Genomic DNA, 25,324 nt, shown 5'->3' with positions numbered 1-25,324 from the left:
CATAACTGATCTCTTCTATCACAGAGGGAAGTGATGTTGCACATCACACAGGCCTCCTGATATGATTCATACCTATTACCCAAGATTATACGCAGCACTCTTTTTTTGAACCATTTCGATGGCGTTACTTTGTGTATTAGTATTGTTATGGATGAGTAGAATACCGGTACAAAATACTCCAGGACTGGTCTGATGTAGCTAGTGAAGATGGTTAGTAGGTCTTCAGATGGCGCCCTGTATCGTTTCATGACGCGGAGTACGTAGAGCTTCCTTGCAGCTCGCTTGACAATGTCGTCGACATGCAAATCCTAACGAAGATTACTTTGAATAGGAACACCAAGGAGCTTGACCTTGTTTATCATTTTCTTCCAATACATTGTCGTTCAGCTTAAGCTTGAGGGGTGGGAGTGGTGTTTTGGTAAACGTGACACGCATCACTTTACATTTTAAAGGGATGAGATCCATGTCCTCTTCGGCACACCACTTGCTGAGTTCCTTGAGTGTGTCCGGGACAAGACTTGCAGAGTTGAATTTCTTATTCTCAGCAATGGTCACGTCATCTACGCATTTCCAATGCTCTTCTAAGGTGTCTGCTGGAGTGGATCGTTGATCATTGCGAGGAATACATGTATGAACACATGATTCAGGGTTCAACATTTGACTTGGTTAATGTTTGTTTCTATTGTTATGACGAGCTTGCTTCCTAAAGACACTAAATCCATTGATAATAATATATTTAACGCTTTGGAAGCAAGCTCTTCATATGTTCGTTTTGCATTCTCGCCATTATCATATGATTATGATTATTTGTCACCTTTTTATCAATATTTTGACTCACCTCCTCTGCAGATTCAAGATCTGGACTTGTATTTTAAGAGCATTCAGGACGATTCCCATTATAAGTCCTCGATGGGATATGACTTGGCCAGATGGGTATTTGATATGCCACGTCTTTCGACCTTAATTCTGGAATGTCCCTACTTGCCTGATGGTTTCCTCTCAACAGCCGTCACCTCTGCATCATCATGCCAGGTATGTAATCTTTTGCTGTGCATTATGTAATGTGTCATTAATTTTGCTGTTGGAAGTGTAGTAGGCTTTAAACATGTAGACTACAACGGCAACTGAGGGAACAACTTCTTGACTTAAACTTAACTCAACTTAATTTGTGGACGGCCTATAACTTGATAATCATTTGAGGCATGCTAATGAAACTTTGCATGATGTGTGTATGAGCGGACGAAGTTTTGCCTGTCAAATTTGCGCAAGGTTAAAGGTCAAAGGTCAAGGTCAAAGTCTTAGAATTCAACTTTCCCCAGTATCTGTACGATGCCTGAATGTATTAAGTTTTCTTAGTATTAAATTTTGTGTTTACATGTATTACCAGGGATCATGAGGTTAAAGGTGGAAACTCAAGTGAAAATATATTTTGTTTTTCTCCATACTTCAGAAATGGTTCAATGAATCCTCATGAAACTTAGTACATAATAATATACATAACAAATAGACCGAGTCGGGTTCGTGTAGGGAAGCAGGCAAGTTTCGGTTACACGGCGCAGCCATTAGGTCTCGCTTCGGTGTCCCCGCCTACCCCCAGGCCCCTCCCCCTTACTTCCGCCCACCCCCAGGGCAGCAGACACAGCTGAGCAGACAGCACTGCACACGCGCGCGGATGCATTGCGACTATCAGTGAGCATGCATGGGGGGGGGGGGGGGGGGGCAGGCGTGACCACCACAATAATGGCGCTGCCCTAGAGGGCCATAATACACAGAACGTCTCTCAGAATCGGTCTATATAATACTGCCTGTCAATGATTTTCTGGGGAATTTTGATGTCATGCAGTCAAATGTCATGCGTCGAGGATTAAAATGCTAAAACGTATTCCCAACAAGTTGATCTTAAAACCAATTTATCCATCCAAATTGTAATATCAGTTCAATGTACTGAGTGGCCCTCATTTATACAAGCTTTTTTTTTCTATTTTTTTCAAGTAGGTCCCTCTTTTCCATTAACGCAATTATTTTGAATAATCATTAGTTTCATTAAACGCTTTAAATGCATTAAACCATAAAGTTAGTGATACTCTCCTTGTGAATAATGCACTTCTTCTGCTCTCTTGGCTAAAATGGTATCCTGGATTACGACAGAAGGGAGATGCTGTTTTCATCAAACCTTAGTAAAAAAAAAATAAAAAAAAATCACTTGACATCCGTGGCTTGGAATGCAAAAGTTAAATAAATGCTCCATTCTTTTCATAAACACTGTTCTCATGTATTTTTGTTCCATCCTACATACTTCCTACATACAACTTTTTTTTCTTTTTTTTTTGATCCTCTCATCACAAAGTGTAGACGCGGTCTGCAGAGGCATTGTGTTTTCGGGCTTACAGTCCACTCTTGTATACTTGAACGACAGGCGGTACTGACCGTGACTATAATTTGTCTTGATCTTTTTATGTAAAATATTTGTTTTGTATGATTTTTTTTCCAAGTACGGAAATAAAACAAACGGACAATGGCAGTATTCCAAATATTAAATCACACGTCTTATGATTAAGTGCACTGAAACATTGAATTTGTGGTCGATTTTTTTTTGTATATCACATTGTAGTAGCCTTTGAGCATGAACATCTTCCAGTCACAAACTGCAAGACAGTGGTATCGTGGAAATGGACAGAGAATAGATTTTGGTATGATAGACATCGTTTGACCTTCTTTCCATGACTAAAACATATGTAAACCATCAGGACATTTCCCAGGCTTCTCTATCACTAAGCGAAAACAGTGATCCATGATTTCGAGACACATAAGATAAAAGGCTACATGTGTAGAATTAAAGTCCCTTTTATTGATAGTGAATTTAGTATATTGAACGACACTGTGCTTTTCTGCTGTTTTCTATGTATGAACGAAAATAAAAGCTAGATGTTGACAGTTTCCAGGAAAAGAAAAACAGTGCAACTCGTTTATGATCTGAACAACGCCCGTCTTGAATCTGTTGAATTCGTGAAGTACTTGGGTGTAACCATCACTTCTGATTTGAAGTGGACCCACCACATTAACAATACTGTCAATAAAGCTAATAACGTCCTTGCATTTCTAAGACGCAATTTTCTCTTAAAATCCGCTGATGTCAAAGCCGCAGCTTACAAAACATTGGTTCTACCAATTGAAGAGTGTGCTTCCTCTGTTTGGGATCCATTTTTCCGAGAACATCATCCACAAAGTGGAGATGGTCCCTAGAAGAGCTGCGAGATTCACTCTGAATCGCTAGCATTATACCTCAAGTGTCACTGTAATGGTGCAAAGGCTTGATTGGATCACTCTGAAATAGACTACCCATTATGTACAAAATGCACAATCATCTTACTCATCTTTCGGCAGATTCTCGACTGTAGTATCAAACAGGTTACTCAGTTGACGAGAGCCACGCAACCACATTCCTATCAGATACCATACTCGAGAACTGAATCGCATCGCCATTCGTTCTTTACGATAACTGAAAGGAGCTGGAATTTCCTGTCCTCAAAAATTGTTGCAGCGCCAACTGTGGGAGCATTCCTTAACCGACAAACGGTTGATCACAGCGGCTAGTCTGTCTTTGTTCGACATTTGTTATGTGCTTGTAAATATCTATAAATAAACAACATTACAATGTAAATAACACAGTCTGCAAGAATCTTCAGCCTATTAAAAGAGGCAGACCTAACCAAGAGAAAAAGAAAAAGAAGAAGGGAAAATGAAGAAGAAGAAGAAGAAGAAGAAGAAGACATGATTAAAATTGTCTGTATACTGTTTTCAATATTTGATCTTGTGTCTTCAGATTGGAATCTATACACATGTATAATGATGATGATGAAAAGGTATTTTTTTATTGGGAAACATGCATAGTAGCCCCCAGGCTGAATTACAGACATTTTACATGAATAAGTGTGGGAACATTGAATCATAATGTAGAAAAAATGCATTAAAAAGAAAAAAAAAACAACAAACTGAAATATCAGGGTTACATACATGTATTTCACAATGAAATTTAACATGATCATTAATGGTCATGTCATGTACCTCCAAACGTGTATCTATTCCAAAGTATACTTGATTACAAACAGCAAACAAATCAAATAAAACCAAAGCCAGTACCGAAATCAGATGATTAACATATTTTGCTCGTTGTAGATAATGCACACATAATGCCCATAAAAGCTGCAGGACCTAGTGTGAAGTTGGAGACAAGAGAGAGAGAGAGAGAGATAGAGGGAGAGAGATAAAGAGAGATAGAGAAAAGGAAAGAGGGGAAAGGGAAGAGGGAGGGAGGGAGAGAGGAGGATGTTTCCCAGCGTGTTTCAGAGAGGGATAGAGAGAGGTTTAAGAAGTTATTTGTTGGTTTGTTGGTTTGTTTGTTCATTTTCCATCCGAGAGATGGCTGGATAGCCCGTATTCAGCTACGTTAAGCTGGTCTTCCATGGGGTCCAGGTGGATGTTAGGTGAGACCACTTCATTGGGTTAAACACCCTGCTCTTTGCGATGAATGAATGAAGCGGGATCTTGAACATGCATGAGTTGTGATTCTCTCATACACGGGACCTCAATTTTATGTCCTATCCGAGGGACAGAGTGTTTTGCCTCTTGGTAGAGGGGGCGGTATGCTTACACACAACATTGCTCAGTCCAGACTCGGATTCGAACCCGGGCCGCGTGATCGTGAGGCAGACGCGCTACCGACTAAGCCAACTCACCGCCCTTGCAAGAAGGAGATGTAATCAGGATGTTCAAAATCATATTAAGAAATGAAACAAACAAGGTTTAGCCTAATTTTAATTCAAAGATTGTAACTATCAGAAATTGTCACACAGACTGGCAAATAATTACCCGAAAGAGATGTTACATAATAATAAGGATTATTTAGTCTTCACATTGTGTTATATTGAAAATATATTACATTACGGTATCCTATGTATATTGATAATCAAATAAAATCTTTTAATATTCAACCTTATCAACCTGCAACTGATCAATCTACAAACATATTCAATCTGAATTATACCTTTGTTGTGAGCTATAATGTGAACACAGAGCAATAATAAAATAACCTGGAGTACATATCCTGTTCATCAAAATAATATTAGTAGTAGTATCAGTAATAAAAATAATAACAATAATAATAATGATAATAATGATAATAATAACAACAATAATGATAATGATGATGATGATGATAATAATAATAATAATAGAACTAATGAAAACCATACATACATAACTATATGCATATCATATTGTGTATCAAAAGGGTCCATAACCTCTAACCTGGCTATGTCGGCGATAATTTGGTCACTACCACAAAGGCTAACCCATTATTCATTTTTCTGTCTTCATATTCAAGACATGGTTTGTCACTGCGAACTGTGTGTTGAATATGAACAAAGAAAATGGACTGTGTGGGTTGGCCTTTTTCTCCCTTTATTGCCAATATGATGAGCATATATATATATATATATATATATATATATATATATATATATCATATATATATATATATATATATACATTTCTTTAATTTTGAGAATCCTTCCGTACACACTGGTTTTAAAAGGTGGGGATCGAAAAAGTCTAAGTAGGTCCTGCCCTGTTAGTATTAATGTGCCATGATATCTTTGAATGATTTTAGTATTTGATCAAAACCTGGCCACAAACTTAAACAAGCAGAATGAATGACAAAAGTGTATTTGGATCACCGGGTCAGCAGACCTTTTTTTCGACACTTCTTAGTCTTCATTTGAAAACAGATTACATCTTACTTTTTTCGACCCAGTAACTGCTCACTTGCTTAATCAGGAGAATCCATGATTTCACTGGTTATCATATCGATAACAGATAACAATGACAAATTAAAGCAAATGTTCAAATCCAGTCACTTAAAAATGCGTTGGCCTTTTATTCATTTTTTTTTTCATTACGCTCATTATGAATAATGTACAAGCATACTTTTATCTGTACTGGTATCCAGGAATAGGACAGGGAGTACACTTCGTTCTCATCAATCTTTAATCCATAAATAATAATTGGATCTAATGTTTGTGGCTTGAAATGCGTGCAAGTACTGGTGTAAGGCATGCTCCAGTGTTATTCGTTTTATGTACTCTTTTTCGTTATAAATTCTTGCTAATTTAACTCTATTTTAATTGTTTTCATATTTTTTTCCACAGATTCATGATCTAAGGTTGTGTTTTAGAAAAAAACACGAGCATTTAAAACTTCAGTTTTCTGGAGGAGGTGACTTGGCCCAATGGGTGTGTACTATGCCAAGTCTTCGGGAGTTCGTGCTGTCATGCCTCTACTTGCCCGATGGTTTCCTCTCAACAGCCATTGCCTTAGCATCATCCTGTCAGGTATGTAAAGTACGTCCTTTGCTGTTGGGGTCGTGGAAGACCGTACGTGAAAACTGATTAAGCAAATCATGATTTTCTTGAAAGATAAATTGTTTTATATATATTTCTATTTCTAGCAGATCGACAACATTGTGACAGAACTAACGTTATTTGTAACTAGTTTTCTTCATCTGTAAACCCTTGGTAATGGTACTTCTGTTGAAATGAATGTTTTACTCTGAACTGAATACAATAAAAAAGAACGAGATCTGACACCTGGCCTTTTGCCTTCACGGAAGTTGAGACGACGAAATTTCACATCTTCCGGGTTTTTTTTCTTCTGGAAACCACTTTTATTTTTGTCTCTCTCTCCCTCTCTCCGTCTCTCATACCTCTATTACCGCCATGATTAACTGCTATCTCATCGTTTACGTACGACCATTCTTGACAAAAATAATATTAACTGGTATGTTCGTACTATTGTATCAGATTACAGTATTAGTTTGAGGAGATAGACTACACGGACATGGAATAAACAGAATAAACGTACTCTCCTATACTTGAACCACTGGCTGTTAATTTATAATTTTATGTGAAACATTTATATATTTTTTTAGTACGGAAATAAAACAAACAAACATTGTCAGTATTCCATTCTTAACCCGGACGTTATATGTAAAAGTGTATTGAATTATTACATTTGTGGTCGATGTCTTATAGTCTATAAGTAGGAACATTGTCCAGTCACAAACTGCAAATAGTATCGTGAAATAGGACAGGGAGCAGATTTTGGTATAATAGACATCGTTTGACCTTCTTTCCATGACTAAAATATATGTAAACCATCAGGACATTTCCCAGGCTTCTCTATTTACAAATCAATTATTGGTCTTATGCATATACAAATATATGCAGTCCTTCAGAAGAATTGCTTCTTTTTTTTTTTTTTTTTTTGCTCCTTGTTTTTCAACAGATTCGGGATATGATGTTTGATTTTAGCAGAGACTTTGGTGATTCTAAATCTCAATCTCATGACGGTTCTCAATATCAATCATCGCTTGGAGGAGACTTGGTGCGCTGTGTGTGTGCCTTGCCAAATCTTACGAAGTTCACTCTGTGGTGCCCCTACTTGACCGATGATTTCCTCTCAGCAGCAGCCGCCTCAGCGTCATCCTGTCAGGTATGACATCTTTAATTATTGAACTAATTGCGTATGGGGTGTAACAGTGCCCCTCGTTTGTGAAATAACTGACAATGTATTATTTGGTTTCCCTTTGTTTCTTTTGTAGTACAATATTGCCGGGAAATCTACAATATGCCAGTCCTAGATTCTAATTCGTTTTTTGTTGATTGTTTCTGAACAAAGTCTATTCAATCATTCTCGTTATTTTTAATTCGAATTCTAGCGATCATTTTCTTCAAATATCCTTCAAATTCATCTCATATCTTTCCTGTTGTGATTTCTTTGGTTATTTGATTTTTCAGTTTTCCACATCAATGAGTTACAACACACACGTGTACTCCACCCACTCATAAAAAAAAAACAAACCATACACACACACACACACACATACACTAACACACCCTAATCATAGTACATACGGAGTCAAACCTAATGAACTCTAACATAAGCGAAAACAGTGACCCATGATTTCCAGGCACATAAGTATATCATATTATGATAAAAGGCAATTCACATGTGAAGAGTTTAAGCCCCTTTGATTGATAATGAATTTAGTATATTGAAAGACACTGTGCTTTTCTGCTGTTTTCTATGTATGAGCGAAAATAAATGCGAGATTTTGACAGTTTCCAGGAAAAGAAAAACAGTGTAACTCGTTTATCATCTGAAAAACGCCCGTCTTGAGTTTGTTGAATTCGTGAAGTACTTGGGTGTAACCATCACTTCTGATTTGAAGTGGACCCAACACATCAACAATACTGTCAATAAAGCCAATAACGTCCTTGTATTTCTAAGACGCAATTTTCTCTCAAAATCCGCTGATGTAAAAGCCACAGCTTACAAAACATTGGTTCGACCAAGTGAAGAGTGTGCTTACTCTGTTTGGTATCCATTTTCCGAGAACCTAATCCACAAAGTGGAGATGGTCCCTAGAAGAGCTGACAAATTCACTTTGAAAAGCTACCAAAATACCTCAAGTGCCACTATAATGCTGCAAAGGCTTGATTGGACCACTCTGGAACAGGCTAACAATTATGCACAAAATACACAATAATCTTACTCATCTTCCGGCACAGGACTATAATATCACAAGGTTACCCAGTTGACAAGAGTTGACACCCAACCACATTCCTATCCTATACCACACTCGAAAACTGAATCACATCGCCATTCGTTCTTTCCGATAACAGTAAGGAGCTGGAATTCTCTGTCCTTGAAAACCGCTGCAGCGCCATCTGTGGGAGCAGTCCGTAACCGGCTAACGGTTCATCACACTGGCTAGTCTGTCTTTGTTCTCCATAATGTGTGCTTGTAAATATCTTTAAATAAACGGTATTATAATGTAAATAACACAGTCTGCAAGAATCTTCATCTTTTGAAAGAGGCAGACTTAAACCAAGAGAAGAAAAAGAAGGAGAAGACATGATTAAAATTTGTCTGTAAATTGTTTTCAATGGTTTGATCTTGTGTAGTAGGATTGGAATCTATACACATGTACATAGATAATGATGAAAACAAATATGTTTTTATTGGACAACATCCATAGCAGCCCGCAGGCTGAATTGCAGACATTTTACGAGAGTGAGTGTGAGAACATTGAGGTAAAAGGAAAAAAAAAAGATGCATAAAAAAGAAAAAGACACACCCAAAAAAATATCAGGGTTAAATATTGCACAGTGAAAGCAATTTTTTATCATAAATAATGGCCATGTCATGTACATCCACATGTGTATCTATTCCAAATTATTATACTTGATAACAAAAACATACAAAATATTAAACAAATTAAATCAAACCTACGCCAATACTGAAGTCAGATGCTTAAACTCATTTTGCTCGTTGCACATAATGCACGTCAAATGACCATGAAAACTGCAGGACCAAGTGTGAAGTTGGGAAAAAGAGAGAGTGTGTGTGGAGAGGGAGATACTAGTAGAGAGAGAGAGGGAGAGAGGGAGAGAGAGAGGGGAGGGGGGAAGGAAGAGAGAGAGAGAGAAAGGAAAAGAGGGAGACGGGGAGAGAGAAAAGTGGGGAGAAATGTCTCAAAACTAAACTGAGACCTGAAACAAACTTCCGAATTATAATTATCGTTAATTGTTACGCTGAGAATAATACTTTACAATAGAACACTAATTCGTTTACACTATAATCCAAATTGCAATAACATTAATAAGAGGAATATAATCATATGTAACCATTTATCATAAAATGTCGTTAGAAATATGCGAAAAGTTTGTGATTACTGAAGAATAAGCATCCATCCCGCATTTATAAATCGGATTATATTATATGAAAAATACATAGTACCATATCGTCGCTGGGGCGACAAGACCTTGTATCTCAAATTTTGGTATAAATGACTTTCTCAGACTATTGGTCAGACAATTAGTCAAGCGACGTCCCGTTCAACTTTCAGCTGCCCCACCCCCAAATTAAGGTCACCATGGCATGCCAAAGGAAACACACACACACACACACACACACACACACACACACACACACACACACACACACAAATCCAACTGTATGTGGGTGCCTCGGCCACCGTGACCCTTTTCCCAAACATTTGACATTGCATATAAAATATTTGTACGTTATCTGATCCGGCCACCCCAATCACGACATACTTTGATTAAGACGTAATACATGTGGAGAAATGATTGCATTGGTGATTGTGATTTTTAGAATGCTTGATAATAATTCTAGAGTCTTACAAAAAAATAGAGCCCCTTCAACTCACGCGAAATCAAATTCATATGATATTTTAGTCATTTTATATAATGCACGTAATGCCCGTCTAGGTTGTAGAACATAGTATGTAACTGGAGAAAAGAGAGAGGGAGAGATAAAAAGAAAGTGAGTGGGTGAGTGAGGGGGGGGGGGGGGAGGGTGGGAGAGAGAAAGGTTTAGGAAGTTGCAAAAAGGAGGTGTAATCAGGATATACAAAAACGTATTAAGAACTGAAACAAACAAGTTTCAGCTTAGATTTGATTCAAGGCATAAAATTATCAGAAATTATCACACCTACTGGTATACAATAACCGAAAGATATGTTGCATAATAATTGATATTTAGTCTTCACATTGTGTTATATTGAAAATTTATCACATTACGGTAATTGTAAAATAAAAAATCATATGAAATTCTTTTAGTATTCAACCTTATCAACCTGCAACTTATCAATCTGAAAAAATATTCAAATGTCTCTGAATTATATACCTTTAGTGTGAGTTATAATATGAACACAGAACAATAATACAATTACCTGTACAATACAAGTACCACTTGAAAACTTTAAAACAACCAATCTCAAGCTGAATTTACTTGTTAATTAAGGCATTTACACTGCTCCTGTAACGTTCATTCGGGCACTTGATCTCCCTGAGTTTGTTGCTATGACTTAGGGCTCTGTAAGCTGCTCTGTGTTGGCGGAAACCAGTCTGGAAACCTCGCATAGAGTGAGGCAGCGAACCTCAGACACAACTGATCTCTTCTATCACAGAGTGAAGTGATATTGCACATCACACAGGCCTCCTTTACATATTATGATTCATACCTATTACCCAAGATTATACGGAACGCTCTTTTTTGAACCATTTCGATGGCGTTACTTTGTTTATTAGTTAATAGTGTTGTTATGGATGAGTAGAACACCGGTACAAAATACTCGAGGACTGGTCTGATGTAGCTAGTGAAGATGGTTAGTAGGTCTTCAGATGGCGCCCTGTATCGTTGCATAACGCGGAGTACGTAGAGCTTCCTTGCAGCTCGCTTGACAATGTCGTCGACACGCAAATCCTAACGAAGATTACTTTGAATAGGAAAACCAAGGAGCTTGACCTTGTTTATCATTTTTCTTCCAATACATTGTCGTTCAGCTTATAAGCTTGAGGGGTGGGAGTGGTGTTTGGTGAACGTGACACGGAAAATCACTGTACATTTTGAAGGGTTGAGTTTCATCTCCACTTCGGCATACCACTTGCTGAGTTCCTTGAGTGTATCCGGGACAACACTTGCAGAGTTGAATTTCTTATTCTCAGCAATGGTCACGTCATCTACGCATTTCCAATGCTCTTCTAAGGTGTCTGCTGGAGTGGATCGTCATTGCGAGGAATACATGTATAAAACATGATTCAGGCTTCTACATTTGTCTTGGTTAATGTTGGTTTCTTCATATTATGACGAGCTTGCTTCCTAAAGGCGTGAACACCGCAATAATGGCGCTGCCCTAGAGGGCCATAATACACAGAACGCCTCTCAGAATCGGTCTGTATAACACTGTCTGTCAATGATTTTCTGGGGAATTTTGATGTCAAGCAGTCAAATGTCAGGTATCGAGGATTAAAATGCTGGAACGTATTCCCAACAAGTTGATCTTAAAACCAATTTATCCATTTAATGAAATTGTAATATCAGTTCAATGTACTGAGTGGCCCTCATTTATACAAGCTTGTTTATTTATTTATTTTTTTTTTACGTAGGTCCCTCTTTTCCATTAACGCAATTATTTTGAATAACTATTAGTTTTATATGAAGTATGCATTTTTGTAATACATTGATCGTTTTGAATTTGTGTAAGAACAAACATAAAATTAAATGTTTTTTTTTTAACATTTCATTTCATTGAAAAAAAAATGAAACAGAAATGGGACCTAGGTCAAGGACAGAAAACTCTCAAAACATTTGTGACAGTCTTGTCATGTCATATCATGTCATGTCATGTCATGTCATTTCATTTTCTTTTCTTTTTTTTTGGCCAGTCAACTACCGTCTCAAATTGCGAAGATTATTATCTAGACCTATTCGGAGAACCATGCGATATTGCGGAGGCATACCAGTCGCCATCACAGCGTCGTTTGTAGTTTTCTGTTTTTGTTTTTATTTCCTTTACAGATCAGCGAACTTTCCTTTCAACAATCCAGATGGGACAACAGTTTAGTCCCAGAGTCAGGAGCAGCAAACTTGGCTGAATTTCTGTGTCGTCTGCCCAATCTTACACATGCCAATCTCAACTGCGTTAAACTGCCAAAGACATTCTTCACGACAATTTCCTCACTGGCTTCTCGCTGTAAAGTAAGAATCAGTTATTTTAATTTGCTCACTGTGAGGGAGGGGAGGGGAGTATATCACAACTGTCTTGGAGGTGATATTACAATTTATTGCAGAAAGTGAAGCCGTTGACGGGGCAATTATGTTTTCAGATAATATTTTGTCTGGCACAGTGATATCATTAATCACACAAGAAAATTCAAAATAAAAACATCATAATTATTTGAAGCATCATCATTATAAATCACATTAATTTCTATCATTGCCCATCCGACAATAATTACATTCAGATGACAAGCCCTAAACTAGAGGTTAACTTCGACGTGCGTCCACACTACGAGGTTAAATTCCTGCCCCTTTGAGTGCGTTGATTTTTGTGTCCAGACAGCCGGCATGCCCGGGACTCGTGGTTAGAGCGCTATCCATAAGATTTCTTGTGGCTCTTAACATCAAGCTAACCTCGAGGTTAGCTAACTACGAGTACGTCTTTACGTTCCCTAACTACAAGCTTAACATCGAGGTTTGCTATCCTCGAGGTTAAGGTTTTTTGTCTGAACGTAACTAATGTAGCCGTACTTTGAACCAGGTCTTTTGACAGGAAAACGGTTGAAATGACAAATGATATTTTCTGCAGTCACTTGGAGGTGGTTGCGCCATTCCTTATCAACAAGGAAACCCAACCAATATGATACAAGCTATGTTGCTATGAATCCATTTCTTTCAGAGAAATATGAATCGGTTGATAGTGAGAACGATGTGTCCTTTTGATTATCTTCATCATGTTACAGGTGGAGTGCATCACCATCGATGACAAGCCATTAAGATCTTTTCTGAGTGATAATCAAGGAGGCATACAGGTATAATGTTGTTATTAGCTTTTTCCCTTTTCTCATTCTTTTGTTCTCTCAATTATGAGATTATTAATATTCATATATGTGATATTCATGAAGTGTAGTTATTAATGGCCTAGCATTACCTTAGTGGGACATCTGGGTGGAAGCAGAGAAAAAGTCACAAGAAGAACAGCGAAGAGATTTACTATGGGAAATTCTTTCAAGAGTATGACGTCTTATCTTAATCCAGTTTAATCTTATTCTTCAGTACGTAATAGTGAACAATGAGGAGAAACAAGATGGAGGTAGAATTAATCTGCTGCAAAGAATGTAGAATCAAGTTAAAGGACATCAGCAATGTGCTTTACACTTTGATCTTATACGATAGGGTCTTTTAGTAGTATCACATATTGATACATAAATATTTAATTCCGAGGTTATGTCGGTAATTTTAGCGACAAAAACAACAACAACATCAACAAACAAACCAAACAAAAACAAAACAAACAAAATCCAACTAAACGTAAAGAAATGTTTTTAATTCCAACATAATACGTAAGTTGATATGAAGTGAAAAAAAAAATATTGCACATTAGGGGTTTGAGGTGTGATAAATGTCTTCAAAGTAGGCCTAATGCTTGATTTGTTTTTAACTACTCATCTCTGTTTTCGGGTAAGACGTAGGCATGGTAGGCTATCGGGAAGCATTGATACCAACGCGCCTTACATGTCGTCGCACAAACAATTCACCCTTCGCGAGCTTGCGGCGTACGTTGCTGCCTAGACATGGTGAAGATGAAGTTAGTCATCTAATGTCTGAGGCGCTGTCAGATTCCCGCAAACGAGGATAATAACTTTAATTTTAGAATTTGTAGGCAGCATACGTCGTCAAGGATCAATTATGCACTGGCGATAAACCTGTTCGGATGTTGCCGCAATACTTTCTATTGAATGAACACCAATGGCAAGGATGAAGGCCCGTTTACACCGAGCACGGTACGGGCAACGGGCCGGGTTTTTGCAATGTTGTGCCAAAAAGGAACTATGTCTGGTTCTGTTTCAACATAACTTCCCCGCCAAATTTGTTACAGAATTGATCTTCTACTGTTTATTTTGTTGTTCATGATTTAGTCATAAGAATGACGTTTCGGATGATTTTGTTGCGAATTTCTTTTTTTTTTTTAAACTGAACCAGACATGGTTCCTTTTGAGGCGCCATAGCCAAAAAAAAAAAATAATAATAATAATAAATAAAAATCCCGGCCTGTTTCTCGTACCGTGCTCGGTGTGGACGCGCCCTAAGGGTTCGCTAACCGCGCGTTGTATACATTTATGTAACGGCCCAGACTAAAACCACATAAACGGTCACTGATTACAATTTCTTCAATGGACCAAAAATAATATGTCCTTTGGGTTGATCGTCAAATATCAAAATTTTGCGGCTTATGACGAAACTGAAATAGAGATATTAAAGTTTTACTGGACCATTAGCTATAGATAATTGTATAGCTTAGTACTGGCACTGTTATTAAGTAAAAATGTGGAAATTCGTTTTTAGCCTACTTTTGCAAGATTTCGAACTGGACGGTCTTTTATTTGGATCAGACAAACATCACCCAATCCTCTACTACCTTGGAAAATTGTCTTTCTATTGAATTCTCCTCTCACTCTCCAACAGACACCCTGAGTTATGACAGCAGCTCAGAAGACGAGAGCAGCCAAGAAACAGATCAAGGTTCTGGGCAAGAAAACTTCCCAGCTCCGGACGAATCTGAGACAAACAACTAAGGAAGTATGATACTATTAGTTACTATTGATAACTATTATGTTACTCTTCGAGGAGTTGGTTTCTTGAGAGGACCAGGACAAGAAAGGACACGTGCAAGAGGAAGAAATCAATGCAGGAGAGGGCAACAAACCAAGGCTTAACATCATAAAAAGAGGAGACACAAAGTTCTTTGGAATCATCTTCTTACTTATGGTCTTTCTAATATGTCCTCTTTTGTCCTATGCGGTATCACTATTAAAAGGCTGCGTCTTTCAGCCAGGACCTGGCAGCAGGGATGAGGTTGCAGAGGGCAATCCATCCACCTGCCAGGCAATGAAGCGTGCAATCTTCCACCAAGTGGTCTGCCGTGATCTGTCCATGGAGCTACTTTTAGAGTAGCCCCATGGTGTGTCTTGGAGAATGATAAACCAAGTCCGAATGAGGGAGGGGGGGGGGGGGTGGGTGGTCCCGAAGAAGAAAGACATTGAACCAAGATTTAAAATTCGGGAACAAAACGAGGAAGGACATTAGTGTCTATGCTATGAAATTGCATGAAAACAAAATCTAATGAGGAACCTACGCACTTAACAACCCCACATCAGTTTTGTTTTTAGAGAGCCGCAGTGAGATAAAACATTAACAACAGAAATGTGAGAGCTCTATATTAATTAAACTGAGACGTACTCTTATGTACCGCTGAAAGTTGAAAAACACGCAGAGACTACCAGCTGGAGACACTGCTGACACGTGATAGTACCTTGTTGAGATGTCATCATGCATGGTTGAATGACAAACCTTGTTGGCCAGTCTTGAAGAGACATCTATTTCATGCGTTTTCTCTACTTGTCTTAATTATTTTCTTCTTCATTATAGTGTTTGCAAACACTTTGTATTTGATTCGAAAATAATGAATAACATCTAAATCTGATATGATTTTCATCACAGGATACAGTTAGCAAGAGTAGTAGTATAGTATACTGAAAAATAACAATACGCACTCTCTGAGTGAGTACTAGCATGTATAGCAAGCGGTTTATTTGTTTTGTTCTTTCAACTCATATAGGGAAAATGGTATCATGCTCTCTTGTATCTTGTATTAAATTTTAGTGTAGTTCACAGTGAAATAATAATTGTATGAATAGGAATGGATATCGCTTTAATTGTGCATGTGAACATCTGTAATATACTTCTACTGTACGTGGTCTCTTATGAACTATCTATGTTATTGCTCTTACATTGGTTGATGTACAGAATATTTTGATTTTTATACGTTGAATAGTAATAATGAGATGATAATACCCTATGTGGGCATCATGCACTACCAGATTTATCATGCTGACAAAGGTGAATATTGGCAATCCATCCGAAATCAAGTTCTATACTAAACGACACAGACACAGACAGATATACAGACACACACACACACAAACATACACACACACACACACACACACGACGACGTTCATAACTATTACATTGTGAAGAATAGTAACTTGTTTGGATGACGTCTATGGATTTACTAAGATTCCCATTGCTATCCTCGAATAAGGTACGTACGCAGGTACATCAACATGCTGTTTATACTCACTCCGTCGAAAAACCTATAGATTAAGTCTTGAAATTTCTGTTACAAAATATGTGATTGCGATGCCTATATTCCTCCTAAGTTGTAGGATATTTATTTTAGAATTATTTCGTATTGACTCTTGATCATTTGTTTGATGTATTTTGTACAATATTGCGACTTCAACTGAAAAGAGAAATTCAGATTACTGTTGAAGAGAGTAATTTTGTGTTAACAAAGGAAATTAAAAAAAAGAAACCTTGTAATACGGAGACGTTGAAAAACAAGGGCATTACACCTCGATGGTGTATTGTATTGCACATAGGAGCTTTGGAACAATATCATTCTGGCACATAGAACCGGGAATATATCTTATTGTTTACACTCTAGTCATACCTGACAAAAGTCATCCAATGATACACGAACAAATATTCGTGTAATAAAAACTAATTCGATTAGATTGGTTTTGGTTGTCACCATTGTCGTTGTTATAGACGTGGCGTTAAAAAAAAATGTATTCGGTTTGGTACGATGAATTTTGTTGTAGGACATATTAATGGTTTCAGGCAGTTTGAAATAGAGCTGCATATGCATGAAAAAAAAATGATAACACTATTGCTGTTTTAGACCGTCTTTCGATATGTAGGGCTATTGTGTGTTCAAAAGGTGTATATTGTTCTGGTGAGACAATTTCGCATTACAATGTGACAGGTTTACTTCACAGCTCGTGGATACCGCATTAATACGGTGAGATTACCGCCCTCTGTAGATAATACTTCATGTCGTATTGATTTTTGAACATCTGATCTATGCCGCGTTAACTAACACTAATGATACAGTTGAGTGGACACCCTTGCTGTCCTTGGGGCTTGAAGCCCACATGTATGCCTTCCATTTTGATGTGGTACCGGTCCAACTTCGGGGTTTGGGTTCACTCCTTTGAGAGTGGGTTAACACTCCTGTAGGAGAACAAATTCAATTCGAATCTAATCAATCCGATCAAGTCAACATGATCCTTGTTGATCAGTCTTGTAGAAACAACTCTGTTTCATGTGTTTGCTCCACTTGTTTTTTCTTCTTCCCTCTTTGTAATGTTTCATTTCCAAATACTTTGTATTTGAGTCGAAAAAATGATTTATGGGCTTCAGGATACAGAAAGCAAGAGTACAAGTATACTAAAAAAAAGTAACAATGCGCACACTCTGAGTAAGTAGCGAGTATAGCAAGCTATTTCTTTGTTTTATTATATCAGCTCATATAGAGAAAAAAAATGGTATCATGATTTTTAAACATGTCATTAACTACATGTATGCTGTTTTGGATTGTTTGTGTACGCTATGTAAATGGTGTTAGTGATGATTATGATTGTATGAATAGGAATGGATATCGCTTTGATTATGTATGAGAGCTTCTGTAATATACTTCTCATGTATATATGGGACTCATGTCTCATAGTCTTTTATGGTGTATTTCTGTAATTGCTCTTATTTTGCTTCATGAACAGAATATTTTGAATTTCATATGTTGAATTATAGTAATAACATGATTATACCTTGTATAGACCACATGTATGGACGACCAGATTTCTTATGCTATCAAAGGTGAATATCGGCATTCCATCAGGTGTTTTTTAAATTTCTTTCTATCAAAATTAAGTTCTGTATTTCTACACGACACAGACGTAGACAGACAGACAAACACACAGAGAGAGAGAGAGAGAGAGAGAGAGAGAGAGAGAGAGCTATCTTAACTATTACATTGTGAAGAATAGCAACTTGTTCGGATGAAGACCTATTATGCGCTGCCAGTAGACTTACTACGAAAAACATCGCTGTCCCCGAATACAGTACGTACGCACGTAACTATGTAAACATGTATCCTGTACTCACTCCATCGTTAAACTTTGTAGATTAACTCTTAGAAATCTTTTTTACGAAATATGTAATTGCGATGCCAATATTACTCAAAAGTTGTTGGAAAGTTATTACAGACTTAATTCATTATTGACTCTGGATTCTTCGTTGTTGATGTTGTTGGTGGTGGTTTTGTACAGTATTGTGACTTCAACTTTAAAGAGATATTCGAATTATTGTTGAAGAGATGAATTTTGTGTTAAAAAATCAAAGAAAAAAACAACTTGTAATACTCGCTGGAGATGTTTAAGATCGAGGGCAGAACACAAGGATTATACATCACATTGCACATAGGATCTTAGGAACAGCATTTGTTTGGCACATAGGACCGGGAATATATTTCATTGTCAGTATACGCTCTAGGCATACCTGACTAAAGTCCTCCAATGACACCAGGACAAATATTTGTATAATAATTATAAAAAAAGATCGAACAAATGATTGGTTTAAGTGTGGTATGATCAATTTCGTTGCAAGATATATTGACGGTTTTAGGCAGTTTTTTAAATAGAGCTGCATATGCATGAATATGAAGAGCTGCATATGCATGAAAAAATATATGATAACATTATTGCTGCTTCAGACTGTCTTTTGATATGAAGGGCTACCGTGTGTTTAGAAGGTGAACATTGTTGTGGAGAGACAAATTTGCCTTAAAATGTGACAATTTTACCTCACAGCTGTTACTGTAGATACCGCATTTAATAGTACTGTGACATTGTCGCCTTTTGTATATTATAATTCATGATGTAATGATTTTTGAACATCTTATATAAGTAATATATATGCCGCGTTAACATACACTAATGATACAGTTAAGTGGTCACTCTTTCTGCTTCTTGAAGGTCACATGGATTCCTTCCATTTTGATAGTTTCGGGTCCAGTTTCGAGGATGGGCTCATTCCTTTGAAAGTGGATTTACACTCCTATAGGAGAGCAAAGTCAATTCGAATCTAATCAATCCGATCGAAACACATGATCTGCTCGAAATTGCTCACCACTAAGGCCTATAAAATGTATGAAATACAATGACGATATTTGAACCTGTTGCAATTCACTATGTGGAAGAGGAGGATTCCATCTTCACGAGTAAGATCAATCTGGTTTTCAGTGATAACTCTTTGCTTGCCTTTGCCATCCTTCGGTAATAATTTAGCGATTGTTTGTATACCTGGGTTTTTTTTTTTAATTTTCGATGAACAGAATAGCAAGCTGATCATTTCCTGAGCTCTTTCACTTCATTCATGTACGGAACTTAATGTTGCATGCTGTCACGGATTAATGTATGTTTCATATAAGCCTCGTCAGCATCTGAGGTTTAAAAAAAATAGATATAGACGCATTTTCTGTGTGTGTGTGTGTGTGTGTGTGTGTGTGTGTGTGTGTGCTTATTAAGGACAGACATTGTGAAATATCAATACAAATAATGTAGTATGCATAATGTAGACTATCAACAACAACAAATAACATTTTCTATACAATAAAGTAAAATTTAGATCCCAAAATTAACATCTGTATATTTGTTCCTACACCATATCTATTTGGCTATTCAAAAACAAACAACAAACAAACAACAAAACAGCAACAACAACACGACCAAAAACGAAAAATAAGCCGCTGGTCCTGAGGGCTTCATTATAGCGGGAGCTGCCTAGACAGATAATTTTTTCCAATGAAGGATTGATATAACCATGCAGCTGCATGTATTTCCTGTTGCTTTCTTTGTGACAGATACATTGTATTCTCAAGTGTGTTGGAATAACTAGTTTTTGCAATTATCCATTATGAGGAGAGAATATATCCATGGTAAAAAAAAAAAAAAATGTTTTCCACCATTTCATGGATTTATACCTGCATGTAAATGTTGTTACGTTTTAGCCATGTACTGTGGAATTATGTCCTATTTAGGAGTTAAGATACACATTCTTTTCATTCTAAGATAGTGAGGGTTTTGAATTCAAAAATGTTTAAATACCAAGGTAAGGAATATAGCACTTCTATAAGAAACAGTATAACTGTACAAGATTGTACAATGATTGTTGGAGATTCTTGATGCATTTAGATAAAAAAATTAATGTGCTTGGTTATGAAACAAAAAATGATCCAGAGATTTATGATACCTGTATGCGTAGAGCGTTAGGAGATTTGTATTTATTTGACAATCAGTTTTTTTTTTTTAATGCTGTGTCAAGTGGAAATTTTGATGTGTATGTTGTATATTGCGTGTACACTTCTACATGCAGATTCTTTGAAACCCAAGTAGATATTTCATAAAATCAAAATAAAAACAAAATAATTATATCTGTGTCAAAATCTTGGTCGTGCTGATTTGATTTTCTAATGATGTGGCTGAAATATAAAAAAGAATAGTGCATACAGTACTGTACAAGTATTGTATGTATGTGTGTGTGCGTGTATATGTTTTTGTAGATGCTACAGGTATATGACTGATTTTTTGTCTGATATAGATGAGTGATTTTTGATACATGACTAATCTGTATTGTATAATGTACACGCATGTCTACAGTACAGACAGCACACACAGACATAATGATATGCTTTAGCATTCTTTACGTCAAGAAACAATGTAACACGTGACTCCTAGGCTGTCTCCTGAAATAAGGTGACATGTTACAAACAAAAATATGTAACAGACTTGTGTCACACTATCAAAAAATTGATGTTACAAAATAAATTATCTGAACATACTATGTGTAAAAAATATAATAGTCATAAATTCATCACATAACCATAAAAAATAAAAATTGGGTTATAAGTTGTCATCACCCCGGGTCCTCTGTTTTGAAGGAATCTATTGCTTTCAAAATTGAAATTGTATTTATTATACATGAAGAGGTTTACTAGTAACCTCTAAAGTATCTTTATTCCAAAGCATAATTACTATAGTTTAAAGGAACTGTACAGTACTGGTTGAGGTGGGGATTCATGTTTTGAACATCCCTAAGTGAGATAATGAGAGACCTCTTATGAAGTTTGAAAGAGCATGTAATTTTAATTAATTTTTTTAAATTGTAATTTTTTTAATTTTTTTCCTTCTCTTTATCTCACCTCACCTTGCTCTTTCCCTGTCTGTTTCTATTCTCTGTCTTCCTTTTACTATTACATTTAATTCAAAGATTGTTCATAGCTTTTATAAACTATATTTCATCTTTCTTATATAGGCCTATTTACCAAAAAAAGAAAATTCATTCTCATAATGATTATAGTAATTACATGTTGGTAGGCCTATCATATGATATATGATATTCATTTCATATAAATAAATCAACCTAGGCGTGTGTATAACATACAAAGAAGTCATCTTTCATGGAGAAAATGGACAACGTATGCATAACTTTCTTTATTCAACTGCAGTCCTTTCAAAGACTTCATAAATGGTATTCAAAACAAACTTCTTTTCATGTTTTCTTTGTTATAGCTATGACCTCAAACTGTAACACCTTTCATGCAATATAATTATCCTTACTGGAGCCTGCAAACCAAAAAATAGCTAATTATTCTTTCACTCTTTCCAAGCGGGGAAAAAAAAAAATGTTTGGATATCTCTGTGCATGCATTTAGTTGGATCCCGAAACAATTCCAATCTCGTGTATTATTTTCTAAGTCCATGGTGCAGCAGGCTGCAGAACTGATCGGACACTTAACCGGTATGAAGCGCTAGATGGCGCTATCCAGTTCCTGCAGTGAATTTCCCGTCAAGGCATTGGTGTAGTGTAGCACGTCGTTGAAATTGTCTAACTGTTGACTTGTGTCAATCCATTCTGAAAGTGCTACAGGAAAAACAATAACAGCAACATCATTATCATCATCATCATCATTATCATCAATAACAACAACAACAACAACAACAACAACAACAACAACAACAACAACAACAACAACAACAACAACAACAACAACAACAACGAAGAACACTAATAAATAAGCAACGCTACATCCAAGTAAACTCCAAGTGTTTTTTTTTTTTTGTTCGGGTTGATTTGGTTTGCTAGTTACTAATGATTTAAATGACCTGACAGATGGTCACGATTATTAGTTGAAAAAAAAAGGATAAATAATGTGGAAATCAGCTACAAACAACCTGATTGACATCACCGTGTGGCATGTTATGTGCAGAGAGGGCTAACTCTTGTTGATCGAGGTGTCATTAAATTCAACAATTATTTCCCAGTCAACATTGAGAAGCTTCGTTACTAATACCATGTATTACAAAGACGCTTGCATCATGTATAAATTGTCGTCAGAGGCAGTACTGCTACAAAGTTTCCGTAAAAATGACACTGGGTTGGATGGCTTGGGGTTTTCAACATCTTGACTTTGTGAAAATGGAAATGGATATCTATAACTTGCAACCACTATACTCGAAATTAATGGCAACTTTTCTTGATCATTTTCTTCTTCCTCCTCCTCTATATTATCATTCCCGTCTCCCTCTCTCTCTCTCTCTCTCTCTCTTGTTCGAAGCAGATGCTTAGTTTTCTTTTACCCTTTTTTTAAAGCCGTCAATTTTTTTTTTGCAGTTCCCAAATTAATAACATTGCAATGATAGTAAAGCGTTCACGATCTATAATTATACATTTTGCTTACAAATGGGTTTGTGTATGCGTGCGCTTTGTTAGATTATTGTTGGTTTGTTGATGTTGACATACAAACTAATCTACTCTCAACCATGCTATTTTCCTTTGTTATTCGTAGTTGTTGAACTTTATCTCTTATACAGATATAAGTCATGGGAGGGAAATTCATTATCATACCCCTAAACACCTGTGTCATATCTGGCACGTGCATTACCCTCCAGTGTAATGAAAACGCCTGATGTAATACCGACTCGAAATGTAACAACTCTAACCCGTACAAAATGTAAAAAATGTAACCCTAAAGGCCCAAATTCACGAAGGTGGTACAAATGAAACCATGGTTTAAAACCATGGACAAAGACCATGAAGCGCCAAGTGTGCACGGAATATTTTGTTACGAAATTGGTCATTTCGTAGACAAAATGACCGTTTTGGTAACGAAATGTTTATCTAGTTACAAAATGTTGCCATTTCGTTACAAAATAATCATTTCATCGACGAAATGACTAATTTTGTGAACGAAATATGCCATGCGACACTTGGCGCTCTATGGTTTTTGTCCATGGTTGAAACCATGGTTTCATTTGTACCAACTCGGTGAATTCGGGCCATAATGTGATAAACAAAGCAAATACAATAACTGAAGTCAAAGCTGCAGTAGGTTTAATAGCTTTGAACCATAAATATGATATCATTCATAGATATACTTACTGTTAGCCCATAATGTAACATCGACACTAAACGAAACTATTGACCCAAATTGTATATCATTCTCATTCTGATTCTGACGCCTGTCCGGTGATCAGGAGGTCGTAGGTTCGAATCCTGCGCGAGTATGTACGCCCATGATTTTTTTTATTTTTTTTTTTTATCATGGCTACTACTAAAACACTGATCAAATCAGTGCTTATTTTCGTTGATGTAGGGCAATTTGCAAACTCAATCTTTTTTTTTTTTTCATTTGGAGATGATAAAGCTTAACCTGTGGAATCAGTTTAATTGGTATGTCTACTCTTATGGACAACGTTTTCCGCATGTATTTACCGTATGTTATATATTTCGTTTATAATATACCTGTTCCTGTTTTTCCAAACACGACAGTTGAGACTGTTGTAATGTTGCATGAACATTTTTAAAGTCTAATAATTTTAGATTTTTGTAATGTTGTATTTGGCATGTTGTACTGGCGCTTTTCCATAAAGCTCAGTTGTGAGCAAAGGTTATAATGTAAGTCTGCATGCTGAGCACACTCAACATTATGTAAAATATCATTGTGTAAATAAAATATGATATGTTGTCATCGCGCTACTTATACAAACACCAAGGTTTTACTTTTGTGCCTTATTTTTCACACAATTTCCGCTTGGAAACTTCCACACTATAAGTATTGGACACCTATAAAGTTAGAGGGAGGGCGTATCACCTACCTATAGACATGCTCAGCTGCAAACACTTTTTTTTCCCAGGATTTTCGTTTTGATTTCAGATCAATCAATGCAATCTTACTTGAGAAAGTTACAGATAATCATCCACGAAACATTTTCACACACTCTATCTAATGAAAAAGAATTGTTTTTATTACATAACGATTTTCAAATGTCTTGTAAACAAAAAACTCATAGCCACATAAACATTATCTGTCTAAGCGTTTGTAAATCCATTTCGACAACCATTTGCATTTCCCCCTTCTTGACGCAAGGTTAAAGAACGATTTTCTGATTTTGTAACATCGTATACTCATCGGGTCATTTCAAGTTTGATGCCAGTGCTAGTGTCAGTTACATCGACACTTGAACCAGCCATATTCCAAAATTTTGAAATCAGTCGGTGCTAAATTACAAGTAAGTTTGCAATTAAGGAAAATGGAGATAGCGTTATTATGTGGGCTTTTAACCCTAACTAGGCCGGGGGGGGGGGGGGGGGGGGGGGGCCTCCGAGCCCCCCCCCCCCCCCCTCGACGTTCCGCACGATGTATCGCAATCGCAAAAAAGCTATCGCCGCGACGTTTCATGACTTTTTTCTTTCGAGTCTCGCGCATCTTTTGACA

This window comes from Diadema antillarum, unplaced genomic scaffold (genome assembly GCF_040938485.1).
Source record: "Diadema antillarum isolate AM-2024a unplaced genomic scaffold, OU_Dant_1.0 seq00000481_RagTag, whole genome shotgun sequence".
Taxonomy (NCBI): domain Eukaryota; kingdom Metazoa; phylum Echinodermata; class Echinoidea; order Diadematoida; family Diadematidae; genus Diadema; species Diadema antillarum.
The sequence above is the reverse complement of the archived record's forward strand: the minus strand, read 5'-3'. Positions refer to the sequence as shown.